The sequence below is a fragment of the Solea solea genome, chromosome 10 (assembly GCF_958295425.1).
Source record: "Solea solea chromosome 10, fSolSol10.1, whole genome shotgun sequence".
Classification (NCBI taxonomy): domain Eukaryota; kingdom Metazoa; phylum Chordata; class Actinopteri; order Pleuronectiformes; family Soleidae; genus Solea; species Solea solea.
The window spans coordinates 28656897-28675403 of record NC_081143.1 but is presented as its reverse complement, the minus strand read 5'-3'; the positions used below and the strand labels follow the sequence as shown (position 1 = coordinate 28675403).

The following is an 18507-nucleotide window of genomic DNA, read 5'->3' as shown; positions in this document are numbered from 1 at the left end:
GCTGCTGCTGCTGCTGCTGGCCTCCTCTACACTCTCTGTCTACGTCTCAGCATCTGCTGCCAGCTGGCTGTGAACCCGAGCCGGGCTCGCTAAATATTCCATACTTTTCTCTGACAACGTCTGATCAGATGTCCCTTAAATCTCCGCAGATCTCACTTTGTCAACAAATGACAATCATTCTCGTGACCTTCTAGACATGTTTGCATTTTTTGGTCTCGTCCTTTCCAGTCTGTCCTCGGCAGCGCTGTGTATGTCACGATCCGTCTCCCCCTCGCTCCCTCATCCATCTCTTGAATCTTCTCCCAGACAAAAAGGAGTTGGACTCTCACTCTGAAAGTTGGAATAGTAACTAAGTTGAACCACATCTAAGAGAGAGACAGAATTAGCTAAAATTCACCTACAGTGCAGAGAGAGAAGGAGAGATAAAAATACCACTCTGCTTAATACTCAGGATCAGAACTCCTTTCATGCAAGCGCCATACAAGAGGACCAGCAGTGGGAGGTCCAAAGTAAACCTTGGATGCAGGAATATGTTTCCATCCTTTGTTAAGAAGTTTGGTTTGATGTGTGTTATTGTGACTGAATCACCCTCGGTCCCACAAGACTAATCAGTCTCATACACTGAAGTGTTTTTGAACAGAAAGGAGGTGTGTTCACAAAACACTGACCACAAAGTGACCCGTCGTGTCCATCGTCCATCGCAGCACTTTGTGACTGGAGACCGTCTCTTTCATGTGGGTGACGTGTCCCGCAGTGTCTGCTGGAGACGTCAGCGAGGCACCATGGTCCGATTAGGAAGCTGCTGGCAAACAATACCAGGGCCCAGTGCCATCTCCAGCTGCTTCCTCTCAACAAAGGCCCTCACTGAAGTGGGTTGTACTTATTTATTCCTCTTTTATAAGACTGACATGAAAGACATGGCTGTTTATGTGTGTTTATTTTGACTTGGGTTTGCAGTAGGAACCTTAAGGAAGAGAATCAAAGTGCTGGTGCATGTCTGAAGCCAGATCGGAGTGGTCTGAAATGCTGGGATCAGCTGGTGACTCTGGGTTCATTATTTCTGCTGACATTTAGGCATGATGCAGCATGACCTCAGCATGTGCTCCCTCTCCCCAAGACGGAAAGGCTGCATGTACGGTTATCCAAACTTTAAAGTGACAATTAGTGTTTTTGGACCAAACTGTTATAGGAACAGGGGTCAGAGGGACTCGCAATTGGGAAGCTCCACATAAGAACTACCAACCCTCTATTGCACTTTTTTTACTTACAGTAGGAACAGTAAAGTGACATAAGCCACCCAATGATCACAACACATAAACAGAACAGCAGATTCACTGATTGTCTGGGACTACGATGGCTTATAAGTCAATAAACATACACTTGTATCACTTACCATAGTGGGAGTTAAAAAATAAAAAGAGAACAAATTCAAGGTTTAAAATATTTAAATACCAATGTGTTCAGAATCAGGCTAAAAGATCTGACTCAACACTTGCAGTATGAAGGATAAGCAATCGATTGTAGATCAAATCAAACCAACATTCAGTTAATACACGGCAAAGAGCTCTTTAATCTGACCAGGTGAATTTGTCAAATGTGAAAACCTTTAATATATAATTTGTATATTTTTAGACCACAGATTTTTCTTTCAAAACATTCCAGTGCTAGTAATTCATTCATTCATTCATTCATCATCAACCGCTTTATCCTCCACATGAGGGTCGTGGGGGCTGCTGGTTCTAATCCCAGCTGATATAGGGGACGAAAGGCTGGAGAGGTCACAGTCCATCACTGGGCCAAAGCTGCAAAATGTTGTTCTATAAAAATGTTCATAGGGCAAAGGTTCTTGTGCGGTACAGACGCACCAAAAAAAGCACTTTACAGAACCGTAAGAGTTCTACTGATCCACGTGGAAGTACATTTTGGAAGGAAATCACCTAGTTCTTCTGCCATCGTTGCACTTTAATACCTCTGCTCACACTCCAGAAAACTTGGCCATGTCCCATGTGCAGCCCTGTGGGGAATGGCAGAGTCTCACGTCTGCATCCGATTAGGGAGGGAGATTAAGGCCTGCCAGGAGAAACCGGGCCATGGTGGAGGTGTGGGTACAGGGAGGGATGTACTGAATAAAAGACGAGTTCAAACCAAATCAGGCCTGCTGGGCTTATCCACCATCAACTGCAGAGTGGGTGGAGCCACCTGATAAAGATGCAAGAAACCATGTTGAGAAGAAGTAGGCGGGTGGGGGGGGGGGGGAGGAAATGTTGAACCATTTATAAAAGTTTGTAGAAGTTTCAGTGCCCACTCCCCAATGTTCACGTGCTGCCTGCTCGCCTTTTTATTCCTGTGCATTTATCTCATCTCACTGCTGATGTGATGGAACCTGAGATTCTGAGATGGAACCTGAGCTTCATGTGTTTAATACTCAGCCTCCTAGAATGTGTCATGGCCATGGACGTCGCTTTAAATATTCATACGCATCTAAAATCTTAGAATAAATAGATCTGTGATGTGAGCATTGGCAAGTTTAACCTCTAATACAGAGTCTATAAAGATGTAGGAATGAATGTGCAAACAGGAAATCAGATGGTGAATGGATTCTGTATTACTTTCTTTATAAAAGAAAAAAACAACAACATGCTTTTTAAAAAACGTCATCATTAAAATCTGTACAAAACTTTTTCCTTTTCTTTCAAAAATATAAAAAACTGACTTGTATGGCGTTAACAAGCCAGTGGAGATCTTACGACTTATCCTGTCATTGTCTTACAACACAAAACTGTTTCATTCATTTCATCACACATCATGCTCACACACTGCAGTACAACCAGCACAGACCAAAGATCAAACCTCCACCCTTCCAGTTAGAAGACAACTCGCTCTACCGCTGATAGAAGTCAAAAACAATAATGTATATTTCTGCAGCTGCTCCATGATCAGGGGTCACGAGGTACCAAAGGTGAGTCACAAGAATAGAATTTGGGAAAAACAACTGGAAAAGCCATATTTTAACTATCAATGTTACATAAGATTAAAAAAAAGAAGAGTAAATTTAAAACACAAGCATGGAAATATAAAAAACATGTCTTCAGCGCTCGTCTACACACGAACCCTGGAGCGATTACAACAAAGCAGAGACAGCAGGTCAATTTAAAGCACCAATGGAAACATTATGCTGATTTTTGTTTTTTTATATAAAAATCCTCTAACTGAGACACATCAAAAGTGACATTTATATTGTGTTTGCGGCTGAAACAATTACCTGATTAATCGATTGTTAACTATTTTGATAATCGATTAATCGCTTGTTTTTTTTTCCATTATAATAACAAGTTCTCTGATTTTTCAGTTTCTTAAATAAAGGTAATAATTGCTGGTTCCTATGCTCCACATAACAAATTAACCAATAAAACTGAGTCATTTTGCTTTGTGGACAAAACAAGACATTTGAGACCTGGAGAATTTCCAGGTCTGAGAAACGCTGATCAACATTTCGTGGAACAAACAAGAACGCGAGAAAGTATCAAGAAACAAGACAGATTAACAGATTAATCAAATATGAAAATAATCACTCTAATTGTGTTGGTTCAAGTTATTCCAGGCCTTTGACAAATAACTACAACAGCAGATCTGCCAGACATTCACTATCATGCTGTTTGAATGCATTAGTAAATACAGGTAAATACAAACATATACAATGTGTTAAGCTTGAAAATGTCAATACTGCAGGAAAAAGTTTGATTGTAATTTTCTTTTCTTTTTTTTTCATGCAAGATCTTTTAATATTTTCCAATAGTTCTGAAGCTCTTCCTCTCTGCGCCTCAATCACTTCAAATCAGGAGTAGCGCCGCCATCTAGTGGCTGCATCTGGAAGATACAGGCTTCTTTTCTTTTTTTTTTTTTTAAATCACATTGATTGTACATGCCTTGTTCGACCATCACTGGTCTCCAACACACAACATAATAATAGTTCTCATGCTGTTTGCATGGTAACACAAATAACTTCAAGCCAGTCATTTGAAGATCATCCATGCTACGCTAATGATGCTAATAAGGCTAATGACAGAGGGACTGTGGTCTCTTTCATTCCGGCATCAAAAACACAACATCTCCCTTCCGCAGGACAGTATTGAATGGATTCTGGCTTCAGAAGGTTACTGGGGGGGGGGGGGGGGGGGTTATATGATATATGATGTATCTTTTTTTAATCATGACAGACGAAGCAACTGAAGCAAGTGAAAGAAAGTGGGAAAATGATTGTTTAGAGTTGGAAACACATTTCAAAGGCTTCTCCCCAAAATTTCACAGCTCGCACAATCTGAGATGAAACCAGCTAATAAAAGACCACATGGCAATAAATAATGCAGCAAGAGGAAACAACATGAAAGATCTTTTCATCTCCATATAGAGAGGAACGGGGGAAGGAAGCAATAAGAGTGAGTGTGTGTGTGTGTGTGTGTGTGTGTGTGTGTGTGTGTGTGTGTGTGTGTGTGTGTGTGTGTGTGTTCACTCAGCTCTGTCGTATATAAAACATACAATAGTTTTTTGGACTTTCCTTTGAAGCTCTAAAGCACTTGATCAATTAAGAAATACCTTTGTAGTTTACAGTCTTGTTGGTGGTTTAAAGCTGCAGTGTGTAGGTTATTATTCTGCCTTTGGTTGGTCTTTGTGAAAAGAAACAGTTTCTTTGTGTGCTATGCTCGTGTTTGCAGTATGTACTATATACAGTATGTGGTTTCTGGGTTATAACAATCTCTAATGTAAATTGAATATTGATAGAAACAAAGTCACAATCCCGACCTTCGACAGCAAAGATGAAATCGAGGATTTAACCACGCCCCCCAGTGTGACGTCCTGCAGGCGTGCCAGAGACGAAAAACACAGTGTTGTGTTTGTATCCATTGTAGCATGACTACACGCTAGCTACTCCCGCTAACTAATAGTAACCATGGCGACTGCTGATTTGGGCGACACATGGACCGAAATCAAACCCCCTTCCTGCTTCTCTGAAATCACTGGTGTGGAAATATTTTGCATTCTCTGTGAACTGAATGTTGTATGAACTCTGTTATGAGCGAGCAGCACAGGACGACGTAGACGTAACTATGACGACAAGCAAAACTTGAACTTGTGCTAAAGTGATAACTAAAGCTATAGATGAGTGTGTAGCATCAGACATGCGACCTTGTGGGAAACTACATCGCTTTTTCAGCTGAGTCATGTTTGAAGAGAGAAGAATATTTGTTACACAGTTTGAAATGGCACAAATGTGTCGTTGACACAAGTGTCGGACGGATATTGGAATCGGCAGATTTGAGATATCAGTATCAGTATTGGAAATGAACTACTGAACAACCATTTTCAGTAACAATAAACTGGCCAAATAATAATAACAACAATAATAATAATAATAACAACAACAATAATCCCCTCACACCCACCCGAAGTACTTCTGTGCACCAGCTGACGTCCAATGATGGAGATAAAACAATAACAAATGTTTCCACTCTTAATCTCTGTTAAATTAGAGTGTGTTCCATTGTTACTTCCCTGCAGAAGATGATGAGGCTCAGTTAGTGACTGGAACACAACTGTGTGGTTATGTTATTGTTAATAAAGGAAACACCAGGGTAGACGTGCATGTGTACGTGCGTGGCGAGCACTACAGCTGGGCCTTCACCTCAGCCATCACTGCAGAGAAAATAAATCATCGCGGAAAAAAGCAACAGTACGATGAATTGAAAGCGTTAAACAACTGTAATTCTATAATTAACGACGACAAGGATGTAAACAAATAGACCATAACATCAATAACATTCTCAACATTAACTTCATAAAACTGGAGACCATTATGGCTACATAGTTGAAATTAAATAAACATACTCAGTGCAAACATAGCCAACATCTGGAAATATAAAACGATGTCACCCCGTGACACCGAGGCTCATTTCATCACCATGGAAAGCGCTGTGAACTCACGGCGCACAACAAACCAGACATAAACAAATAAATTCATGATCATCCTCAAACTACAAGACAATTTCAAATGCACAAGCTGGTAATACAAAGACTATTTTTTAAGATACAATGAAGTGCGGTGCGCCCCGCCCCTCCGGGATCCCACCTCGGCCGGCGCGTGTCGGCCGTGAGTCGCCGCGCGGCACAGTCCACCGGCGGCCGGGGAGAGGACCCGCGAGTGGATCCTTCCACACATTGTCAGTTTTTAGTATGTGTATGTGTGTTTTTTGAGCTTTTCCCTAATAGGAGTGTCAGAGCCACTCAATACACTGTAATGCAGAGCATATTGTCATGAAAAGCCAGCACTTTTCAAAGCACACTTAAGCTCTGGTTATTGTCCGTGCACTTTTCTAAACACAGTGACGCCCTTGATGCGGATTACAACATAGACCTACCTTACATGAAAACCACATCCATTCTCGGTCTTTCCTTGTGAAGTGGGCGATGGCAGCGTCGTCAAGTTTGTCCTTTGACTTGAGCTCCAAAAGAAGTCCTTTCTCTATGGACATCAGTACCAAAGCTCCCAGGCGATCCTGTCCAGTACTGGTTCTGGCGTTCAGAGCCGAGTAAGAGCGCTCCACGGGGGAGGTGGACACGGGGCTGGTCAGCAGCAGGTGAGGGGACACAGCTGCGGCATGCTCTCAGTCAGCTCGTTAAGTGTCACAAAGTGCAGCAGGTCTGATGGCTCCTGGACTCAAAGTTGGACAAACTTTGAGTCCATGACTGTCACTTCAATGTTGAGCCGGCGGAAGTCAAAGTGCAGCTTCCGGTACGCTGTGCGCGCGTCAACAACGAATAAGAATGTTTTTCCACTTTCAGAACCTTGTCTTTTAATTCCACTTCTGGAGTTGGACTAACACTTTTTATGACTTGAAGTTTTTCTGTGAAAGGCCGCCTTGACAAAGCTATCAATGCTATCAAGCTAGCCACAACACCGCGCTCTCAACCTCGCTCAGCACTCTGGGGAGGCGTGGTCTGCAGTTAGACGTGCGCAGTTAAAACTTCACGAAGGACGAGGAGCTTTGTTTTTGACCCGCCCACTTCAAATCAAACCCTGATTGGTCAATGTGCCCATCACTCTCCAAACTAAAACACAGGACAGTAACCCTTTCATTGCTGATGGGAACTTGACAGTAAACTTAACTTTAGAACATAGATGAGAGAAAATGTATTAAATGTATTTTATTAAATTAAATGACATAGATTTTTTGAAATGTATATATATATGTATAAATATATATACATATATGTATGAACAGTATATTATATATATATATATATATATACATATATTGAGTAGACGTAGAAGGCCCTGAAGGTTCCCCACTGGTGTGTCTGATTGTCTTTCTGTTACAGTGACAGTGACAGTGATTCAGTTGTGAAACACTGACATCTTGTGGAAAACGTGGAAACTCATCTACTCATTGAAAGCAACAGAAAAGCAGTAAACTGTCGTTGCTGTTCATTTCCCTGATGAGTCATTTGTGATGAGAGCAGAGCTGCAACAGTTAATCAATAAAACACAATCTTTATCTTATTTTATTGTGGTTTTTTTTACAGCTCTGGCTCCAGTTTCCTGGAATATCTGGACAGTGTAAATGTTCTTCGAGTTTCTTTGAAAATGTTCTTCATATTGTGCATTATTCGGTTTCTTATTGTATTGTATACTGGATAATGTGTGTTGATTTTTTCATCTTTATTTGTGTCATGATTGTCGTCTTATTCACATTCTGCCTTGTTTTTCAGGTCTCTCTTGTAAAAGAGATGTTACCTGGTTAAATCAAGGGAATATAACCTATATAATGTTTTGATAATTGATTTATCTTACTTTCAATAAAATGTTTTCTGAATCCATTAATCAGTCGCTAAAGCAATCACTCACTTTTGTTATAATTAATTAATCATCAATTTATGTATACTATATTTCTTTAATAAGATAAAAACTAGTTATGTTATTTCAGCTTCTAATGTGAATATGTCTAATGTGCTTTCTTTATGACAGAAAACGGAATATCTTTGGTTTGTGGATGATTGTTTTTGTTTTAAAAGATCAACATAATTCAGCATATTCTGCATTTTTAATCAAGTTACTTTCATATACACAAAAAACACCACGATGGATCAATTTAGATCATGTAATAATAATAATCCAACAGTTAGAAGATACTAAAGATACATGTAAAACGGGTATTACATTAATAAGGTATAAGTAATCTGTGTTGCAACATTATAAATGTATGTAGTGGTGGCAATAAAACAATCATGCCAGTAGGAGGCAGCAGAGGTCAACTATCTATCTTTCTATCTATCTATCTATCTATCTATCTATCTATCTTTATGTCTGTAACACAATGTTGTTGTTGTTGTATCTTCGGGACAATGCACTGAGATAAACACTGACAAGACAAGTAGTGCTCATGGGGATTAAAGCCTGGTTCTAATGAGGCACAACTCATTTATGAAGCTCAGGCCAAAGCTTAGCTTTGTTAACCATAACCTGACCTGGTTATGGTTAAGGTTGGAGAGTCAGTCAAGTGTCTCCATGTTGTCTTTGTGTGTGTTCTTGTATGTACTCCCTCTTACGGGTCATTTCTATTATAAAGAGTCCTCATGGAGACCAAAACCTGGTCCTAATGAGGCAGGAAGGACTGGTTAAGGTTTGGGCTAAGACTGTGGTTTGGTTACGGTTAAGGTTAAGGATAAAGCTTTGGTTTAGAGCTTTAAATGAATGGGAGAGTCTACGTGTGTGTGTGTGTGTGTGTGTGGTAGGTAGAGCGAGAGAGAGAGAGAGAGAGAGAGAGAGAGAGAGAGATAGAGATAGAAAGAGAGAGAGAGAGAGAGAGCGCGAGAGAGAGAGAGAGAGCGAGAGAGACGATTACTGTCTTTGCCTAAGCCGCGTGCGTCTCGCTCGTTCGCATCCTCGCGCGCGCTCACCTGCTCTGGGACTTTCTAAAAAAAACAAAAAGCCACGCGCACATGTGATTTCTAACAAGGATTTCTTCTGTAAACAGCAGCTGATGTGGATTTACTGACTTCCTCTCAGTCTGAAGAGAGTTCGGTTTCGGGATTTTCGGCTCTTTTCGGAACTGTTCCTCATCCAGGAGGATCGGGACAGACTGACGGACTGACGACCCGCCCTGCGCTCAGGAGGAGATTACACAGAGAGAGAGAGGGAGAGAGCGCGAGAGAGAGAGAGAGAGAGAGAGGGGGGGAGAGCCAACACTGAGTAAGGTCTTTACACCTGATTAATATATGTATATACCACACACACACACACACACACACACACACACACAGAGAGAGAGAGCCTGTAACTGTTTGTACAAACATGTCGAGAATGACTTGTCTTTAAAGTCTAGTTTTATGTTGTATTCGTGTGCATCAGTGTTTTTGTTATTCTTGTATTTCTGTTTCCATTTATGTTTTAGTTTTAGTTTTGAGAAGTGCATTATCATTCATTATGATGATGATGATGATTGTTTAATAAAATAGGGCTGCTACGATTAATCATCAACTATTTTGATAATCAATTAATAATCAATTGTTTTGTTTCAATACTTAAAACAAGCTTTGTGATATTTCAGCTCCCTGTTCTCTGGTTTCTTTGCTCTGTATAACAAAGAAATCATTGAAAGTGAATTTGTTGATAAAAGAAGACACAGGTGTGAGAAACACCATCAACATGCTCTGACATTTTTCACTAGTCGATTAATGGAGAAAATAATCAACAGATGATCCATTATGAAAACAATAGTAAATGTGTTCCTTCATGTTCCTCCACCTCACAGATGTTGACATGTGTTTCAAATCATGTGTCAAACAGAACATTTGCATCATTTATAAATAAACAGAATAATCAGTCAGTCTATGTAATTAATGAATAGCTCTTTTTGTACGTTTTAAAAACTTTATAAATGCTGCACCACCAGAGTTTCTGCCCCATTTCATGCAGCTAATATTTACTTTTCCCACTATTTTTATGTGAAATGACCTGCAGCGAAGGCAGGAAATGCAGATTGGAGAAACCCAACAGAAATATGCTTCAGTAAATGTTTATTGAGGAAATCGGCTGTCCTGGTTTCTATAGATGGACGTGAAACTAAAAGGTGTTTCCACGTCACAGGTATAAATGTCACATGACCGGTCAGATTTTTTAATGAATTATTTAAGATGTTGCTTTGATGTAGCTCATGTTTCTAATGTATAGTATTTGTCATTTATATCTATATTGCTCTTACTGAATCAGAAACAGACGGTCTTTGTTGTCACTGTACAACAACATTTGGATACAAACATTTGAATCTTAAATAGAATTCAGTTTCCTGCAGCATGAGTTTGTACAGCAGTATCAGTACAAACTGCATAAAAGCTGATATTAGGAGGCAAATAAGTTTCTCTAATCTAATCTATGATGCAGTGAATGTGTTGGGAAGGACTGACAGCTGTGAGGAAGGTGGTCCTTCCACTGTGAATGTGGCTTTTTGTTTTATTTAGATTAATAATGGGCTGCAAATAACCATTCATCTGTCAATCATTTTCTTGATTAATGGAGTATTTGTTTGGTCCTTAAAATGTCAGAAAGTGTTGAAAAATGTTGAAAAATATTGACCCAAACCTGGAAATACCAACAATAATAATAATAATAATAATAATAATAACAATAACAATAACAATAACAATAACAATACCAATAATAATAATAACAATATATTAAAAACCATAATAATAATAATAATAATAATAATAACAATAACAATAATAACAATAGTAATAATAATAATAACAATATAATAAAAATCATCATAATAATAATAACAATATAATAAAAATCATCATAATAATAATAACAATATAATAAAAATCATAATAATAATAATAATAATAACATGTCTTGTTTTGTTCACAAACCAAACTGATTCACTTTTCATGATTTCTAAGGAGAAATCTTTTAGTTGTTCACAAGAATATCATAACAAACACATGCTGTATTTACGAAGTCTGTGTGCATCGTAAATCGTAAATAACTGGCAGATATTGAAAGAAGCACTTACTCACAGACATTTGACTCTTTTAAAGTTAAAATCAGCAACAAAGTCAAGATGAACATTTTGAGGCTTGTTCGATCCACACTTTAATCTCATATTGATTGTTTCATTTCAAATTCATTGTGGTGGTGTACAGAGACAAAAGAACAAAATGTGTGTATTTGTCTAAATATGTATTACACATATTTAGACAAATACACACATTTTGTTTAATGTATGCACCTAACTGTAACTCTATGGGAAAATCCGTTAACACTTTCCTGAGGAGTTAATGGTCTGATCTCTAGTTTCAGCTCTTCTCAGTCTTGTAAATCATGTTCCCATTTAGAGGAAAATAGAGGAGGAAGCACAGCAGATATGAGTGGACACCACTGTCCTCGTGTTTCATAAACTGACCTGACGCCGGTCCAATCACAAATCTCAAGCTTTCCAAACAACTGGAAGCTTATGTGCATTTTTATATACTACAGTATATAAAAATGCAGACTACAGTCTCACAGACTAACAAATGATTTACTGATGCATCAGTGCAGGCAGAAGCCCAGTCCAGTGTGTGTGTGTGTGTGTGTGTGTGTGTGTGTGCGCGCACATGCATATTACAGTAAGGTGCTCCAGACATTCTGCTGAGTCATGCTTCAGTCTCCTGAAACACAGCAGTAACACTGTTGGGGATGTGGCTGCTGTGTTGTGCTCTACTATGAGCTCTATGAGGTTTGACTCTCAATCTGCATGTGAACTGTGTGTGTGTGTGTGTGTGTGCGTGCGTGCGTGCGTGTGTAATTGTGTTGTGTAATGATTGTGAGACTTGACACACAGAGCTGAACAGAAACAGAGGCAGAAGAATATGAAGTGTTCTGACTGCTCTCTATTTACTCATTTATGATGTTATATTTAGGCCCGGCTACATTTTTGATGCTTCATATTTGTCAAGTTTAATACAGAGAGGAAACTTGGTGTGTGTGTGTGTGTGTGTGTGTGCGCGCACACACACACACACACACATACAGTCAAAACAGCACATACTATAAATACTGTGTGTTTCAGGTCCAGCATGTAAAAAAAACAATAGCAGAAATGAAATATAGAATAATTACACTGATGTTTATGTAAGAGTGTAGATTTTATATTCACATGAGGGGCGGGTCTTCTCTCTTGGTCTTGTCGGCCGCCATGTTGGTCCAACACACATGTGTTTAATGGACTAACTAAACTTTTTGAAGTTTGACTGATAACTGAAGCTTATCATAGTGTTTCCTACATGGTTTAAAGGAAAGGAGACATAAAGTGAGTGATATTCAGCTGCAACATGACACGTTTCCATCATACAGTTCTAGCATGGCTCGGCTCAGCTCAGTACCTGGTACCTGGTACCTGGTACCTGGTGTTTTTTGGTACCTGCTCTGTCGAGGTTAGAAGTGAGCTGAGCCGATACTAAAATGTGACGTCAACAGTGCGACAGCAGAATCCTGTGTTTGTGGCTGAAATGATGATCGTATGAAACGATGTCTGTGCTATGATGACCCCGCCCACATTGAGGAGGTACTATGAGGTACGTGACTGATACCAAACAGTGGAGTAGAACTGATGGAAAAGAATGATGTTGCTAAAAGCCAACCTTTAAAAAAATGCTTTTGGCACTGGTTATTATTTATCTTGATACAATTGTTTAGCTTCTAAAAATAACATCATTAAAGAATCATAAGTGCAACGGTCAGCTTTAGTCTCTGATGTAACCAAATCTCCCTCAGCTCCTTCTTCACAGTCAGAGCTTGGAATAAGCTTCAGACTCAACTGTAAAATAAGAAGCCGAATCATATCCAACCCTTGACCTCAAAGTTCAACATCAAACAACTGCAACCTAAATATTATCATCAGTAAATCTCATGAAAGGTTTTCTGCTTTTCCATCAGACTGAGATTGTCGTCACTGGAAGAGTCATGAGCATGACGTCAAATCTGAACAACGCCGAACTGTAGATACGATTTCAGGATGTTTAAGTCTGTAAAAAGACTTAAACATCCTGAAATCTAAAGTCTAAAATGTCAATATTTAGGAGTCTGGTGTATTTAGCGACAGCTGCTGTATTTCAGTCCAGTGACTGTGTCAGACGGAGGAAGTAGTCAACTAATCGTTTTCAGTACATCGAACACAACTGCTTTACAAGTCAATAGTCACTCATGTGTGTGTGTCGCGTATGAAACAAAGTCACAGCGCTTTCATGCAGCCATGCTGTGATGGCTCCGCCCACATTGAGGAGGTACTATAGTAATGGAAAACGAGGTGAGGCGAGGCGAGGCGTGCCGGGTCCATGTAGTGGAAAAGTGGCATATGGTGGCCTTTATAGTCCAGACTGCATGATTGACAGACAGATAGACAGATAGACAGATAGACAGATATGTACAGTGTGCAGTTTGTGCAAAGTGATGAAGGTGCAAGAGCACCAGATTAAGAGTATGGAACTGCTCTAACAAGGTGTAGAAGGTTTTAGGTCAAATCTAATCTCTGCTGCCGTAGACACAGCACTTTTCATCCAAGTTTGGCTTCAGCTCAGAGTCTTGATTGAAGGCGTTTTAGGCAGGAGCATTAATGTTTCCTAAAGGGCGTTTAGTGCTGAAGGCACCATTCACCCACACTAAACACAGACCTGCCTGCTGATTCAGTTGGATCTACAGTGAGATAATGACACATGTCATGATTCCTGCTTCATTGATGACTCTGTAAATTGTGGCCTTGTCTCTGGTAACAGTTGCAGCCGTTGACCATCTTCCATCTCAGTGTGTTGCTGGAGGCGTCTGAGTGTGGAGCACTGAGCTTCTCATGAGTCCTTTAACACGTGTCTTATGTGACAACATGAACTACAACGGTCGTTCATTCTTTAGGTCAAATTGTCTTGTTGACTGTAATATTAATTAGAGGAAAAAGAAAAAGTAAATGCTGTCACATGTTACAGATAACACTTTTACTACAATGGAGGAATATTAAATCATCAATACTATTTACTTTTGACACTGAATCATTTGTCTTCTGTTTGATACAGAACTGTGTTTTAGACATTGGTCTTGTCAGGACCAGTAGTCCTCATGGAGACCAAAATCTGGTCCTAATGAAGCAGAACTGGTGATGTTTAGGTTTCAAAGATGAATGGAAATGAATGCATGTCTTTTAAAGGAAAGCTGCTTTTTAGTTTTTGATACGATACCGGTATCAGAACCTCAACTATCGACTGTTACTGATATTGATCCAATTCTCTTTTTCCTCCTTTTAAACAACAACAACTTGTAAATGAATGAATCAAAAACACAACACTCCAAACGGTGTGACAAATGTGCTTCATTAGGATACACTGTAAATAAATCACCACAACATGACTCAGCAGACTCACAAGCTTTTACACTCACTCACTCCTTCTTTTCTTTCTTTTCTTTCTTTTCTTTTCTTTTCTTTTCTTTTCTTTTCTTTTCTTTTCTTTTCTTTTCTTTTAGCTCTCACTCATGTTCTGGTCCCATCAGTGAAGATGTGATGAGATATTTCTGATCATTGTCATTTATTTTTCCAGTAAATCCAGTGAATTTGACCAGTTTCAGTCCAATACTGACACTGAATATCGTATCAGCTCGTCCTCGTGTGCACACACACCTGCAGCCTTAGTATTGAGCATGCTAATCAACCAAAAGGCACAATTTTCAAACATCAAGTAAACAGCATCAACCTCACTTAATGGACTTAAGTCACCAGACTCACATGTCACTGGATCGATCAGCCACTAAACACTGACACTAGAGGCTGCATGTCAGTGGCCTCACCTGTCAGTAGTAACAGACAGATGGACATCTCACTAAGACGTTCACAAGCTAAATTAGTTGCGATCAATTCACAAAAAGGGTTTGTTGAATGAATGAATGAATGAATGAATAAATAAATAGGAAGAGACTTTGCCTCATTAAACGGACAAAAATACGATAGCACCACAAATCCTATTTTCATATTTACCGTAAACAACAGTCTACTTTACTGATGGAGTAGAGTCAAAGTAAAATGTGTTTTCTGAATGGAAGCCAAACCCTCTGCTCCCTGACACTCATTGATATATGAATGAGCTCATGTTTGAACATCAGCTTAACTCTCATTCTGTTTGTCAAACATGGTAATAAACATCACATGTGCAATGCACAAGCATATACAGGAAATAATAATGATCCAGTTAGTCTCTCAGTAACAGAATCGGTCCTGGTCAAAATCACTGGATCAGATATCAGATTGGATCCAATCCAAAAACCCTAAATATCCCGCGCTTCATGATGTGCAGATTATAATGTTTATTATGGATCCTTTTTTGTAAAAATGTTTTTTAAATTGTTTTCTTCACAGAAATGGAAAAGTCATGCCGAATTCCGAGCCTTCATTTTGAAAAAAGTCAAAGAGCAGTTTTAAGACACTAGGAACATTCAGTCTAAAGGTTATTTGTCCCAAAGAGAGAGTGAGGGAGTTTTTTTCAAATGAAATCAAATCACTTGACTTTGGCTGGAAGATTTCAATGTTTCCTGTCGTGCAGTTGTGAGAGTGTGTTGTGGTCTCATGACGTCGCCCATGCTGGACCTTCACTTAGTTGCATTTTATGAGCACTTTGTTGCAATGGGACTGTATTCACTGTAAACAACAGCTGTTAGTGTCTTTGCATGGAGGCATGAGATGTGGGTAAGAATCAGCTTAAGTGTTCTGATCCTCTGACAATCAAAGGCACAAGTGGGAAATGAAATGATCTCTATGAATCCGTGAAAATGATAAACGTCAAAGTGTCCTGTCGTTATGGTTACAGCAAAGTCAATCAAGCACGTTTAATGTCTGCGGTGTTGTTAATGTTAAGTGATGGTTACACAGAAACACAAGCACAAGTGGGGAATTGACTGTCCACCTCTGCTCATGTGGTTTCTGCTTTAGCATGGAGCTAGGTGTTAGCATGTTGGGCACTCTTCCTCCTATAGTCTTCCTCGCGTCCATGAACTTTAAAAAGAATTCCTTAAGTTTGGTTTTCATTGTGAATATTCAGGACCAGGGCCTGAAGTTCACTTTTTGAAATCCTCTTCTGTTAAGTTTTTTGACTTTGCTTTGTCTGAGCTGTACAACAGTACATTTCTTCTGTATTACTGTCATAAACAAGAAGTCACCTGACCTCACGTCTTCTTTTACTTTTCTTTCAATCATCCTCGTCGTCCTTTTGCTGGTCGGTTGTTACAACCGGCCTCTTCACATGTGGAAGAATGTGGCTCCATTCTAAAGGGAAATAAATAGACTTTCCAATGGTATAAGATTTATTGTTACAACAAAGAAATAATCAACCAAACACAAACTTCCTGACTTTTTGTGCAAACTTTAGACAGATGTGAGTAGTTTCCTTTAATGGAAACTCACAGAAGAAACAAGTGCAGGACGAGAGCAAAAATACGTCCTTAACAATAAGAACACATTCCAGTTAGTCGATGTTGATCTCTTCGTCACCTCATGTCCCTCCCTCTCTCTCTCCCTCCTCTTCCTACGTCGTCCTCTGTGTGTCGGTACGCCTGTTAGTTGTTGGTAGAGTGAAGCGGCTGCATTATCTACATCCATTATTGATGCACGCAGCACTCTGACTAACACACAGATACAAACACACACCAGCGTCATCCACTCGCTCACATAACAGAAACACACACACACATTGTTGCACACACACACACACTCGCAAAGAGCATGTGCCTCAGTGTGTGTGTGAACACGGGCGAGAAGACAAGAAGAAGACAAGAGGAAGACAAGAAGAAGACAAGAGGAAGACAAGAAGAAGACAAATGGCAGCACATGTTCCTGCTGTGTCTTTGTGGCAGAGAGAATACGAGTGATTCTCCGCACCCTCGACTCAGTTTTTAACCCAGAGAACGACACAGTCATGCAGTTTGAAATGCTCAGGCTGAAATGAAGCACCACGCTGAGCTCACAGTTTAGTGCTGTGTGCTTGTTTCACTGTGGGAGGAGTCAGAGACACAGATGAATGGAGCAAAACAATCAATCTTTAAAAATAACTGAAGAATGATGAAAAGAGGCTAATTCACTGAAGCAGGGATGACAGGAAACAGAGAGAGAGAGAGGGAGGATGTGAGTGGTCTGAAGTCAGACGTGGGAGGAAGAGAGACAGGAAAGTTCCCAGCATCTCTTTTCCCAGGTCTTTTGTAAGGACCTCATTAAATATAGATGGTGTTTGGAGCAGTGCAGGGGCAAGTGGGACTCCACAAACAGCCCATCCTGCCTCCGCACGAGCCCTGCTGTCTTCTTCACCTCACCCGTCTCCACGTCTTCCTCCTCTCAGATCACCCACTCGTCTTTTTTGCCCCTCCCTCCCTCCCTCCCTCCCTCCCTGTACATCTTCCCCTGACCTTTATTTCTTGTCATCCATGTCAAACTCTCTGATGGTTATTTGTGTTGCTCCTTTGCTCGTCTGTGCTTGTCTTTGCCCTTCACACATCTGCTCTCTCCTCCTCTTCCATCCCTGCTCCTTGCCCTCCCTCTCAGCTCTGTATGTTACTTATGGTGTTCAGTTCACATCAGTAAGGTTGCATTACTGCCGTCTGAGGAGGAAGAGGAGGAAGAGGAGTTTTTACCCTCAGGCCATCACATGTCAAATATAAAACCCTTGAATTTTCCTGGATTCCATCATCTAATAATCACTGAATCATCTTTCTTACTTATTTACTCTCGCCATCTTCATTTCTCTCTCAGTATTTTAGATTTTTGCTCCGTTGTTCTCTCCCTGACAGAATAGAGACCTCCTCCCGTTTTCACATCAGTTTGTGCGACAGCTTTGTGAGATGATGCCCTAACACTCGATGGCGATGTTGTGTCCCTGTTCTTAGGAGATGAAGACAAGTCACCGCGGTCTTCTTCACCACAGCGATGGGCAGACAGCGGGCGGAGCGGGACTGTAACCGGCACCTTCATGGAGCCCTGACACACGGGGCAGAGAGCAGGTGTGTGTGTGTGTGTCTTCCTGTGCATCAGTAAATACACACATGTGAAAAGGCTTTTGTTGAACTGTGTACACAAAAATAAAGATGACAAGCTGAGAGGATAATGGAGTCTGAAGCGTCTGAGTGACAGACCTGTGAGGCTGAGGTGAAGCTCAGTGTAATCTGGCTCAGCAGGAGTGACGCACTAAATCCCCGTCACAGCCTGCAGACACACACACACACACACTCCAATCTAATCCAATTAGCTTGTACTGTGTTTGTGTTTGTGTGTGTGTGTGTGTGTGTGTGCATTCTGAGCATGATGTTGTGCATCAACCTGTGAGTAATTCATGTTTAAATCACAATATGTACAACACACACTATGTCCACAAGACACTTTTCAAACATTTGAAATTTGAAATTGGATTGATGTGATTGACAGTTGGCAAACTCATACATGTGTATTTGAT

General features: G+C 40.2%; 1 protein-coding gene across 2 annotated transcripts in view; it reads left to right on the top strand.

Moving 5' to 3' along the window:
* The first annotated feature begins 8906 nt into the window (after nt 1-8906).
* LOC131467631 (FERM and PDZ domain-containing protein 1) overlaps nt 8907-18507 on the top strand; it is a 35929-nt gene continuing 26328 nt past the window's right edge. The window contains exons 1-2 of one of the 2 annotated variants that reach the window (XM_058641650.1): nt 8907-9244; nt 17945-18058. The gene's annotated coding sequence lies outside the window, so the exon portion shown is untranslated. Of the gene's footprint in view, nt 9250-17944; nt 18059-18507 lie in introns of both variants that reach the window. The other variant, XM_058641649.1, reaches the window with a different exon arrangement.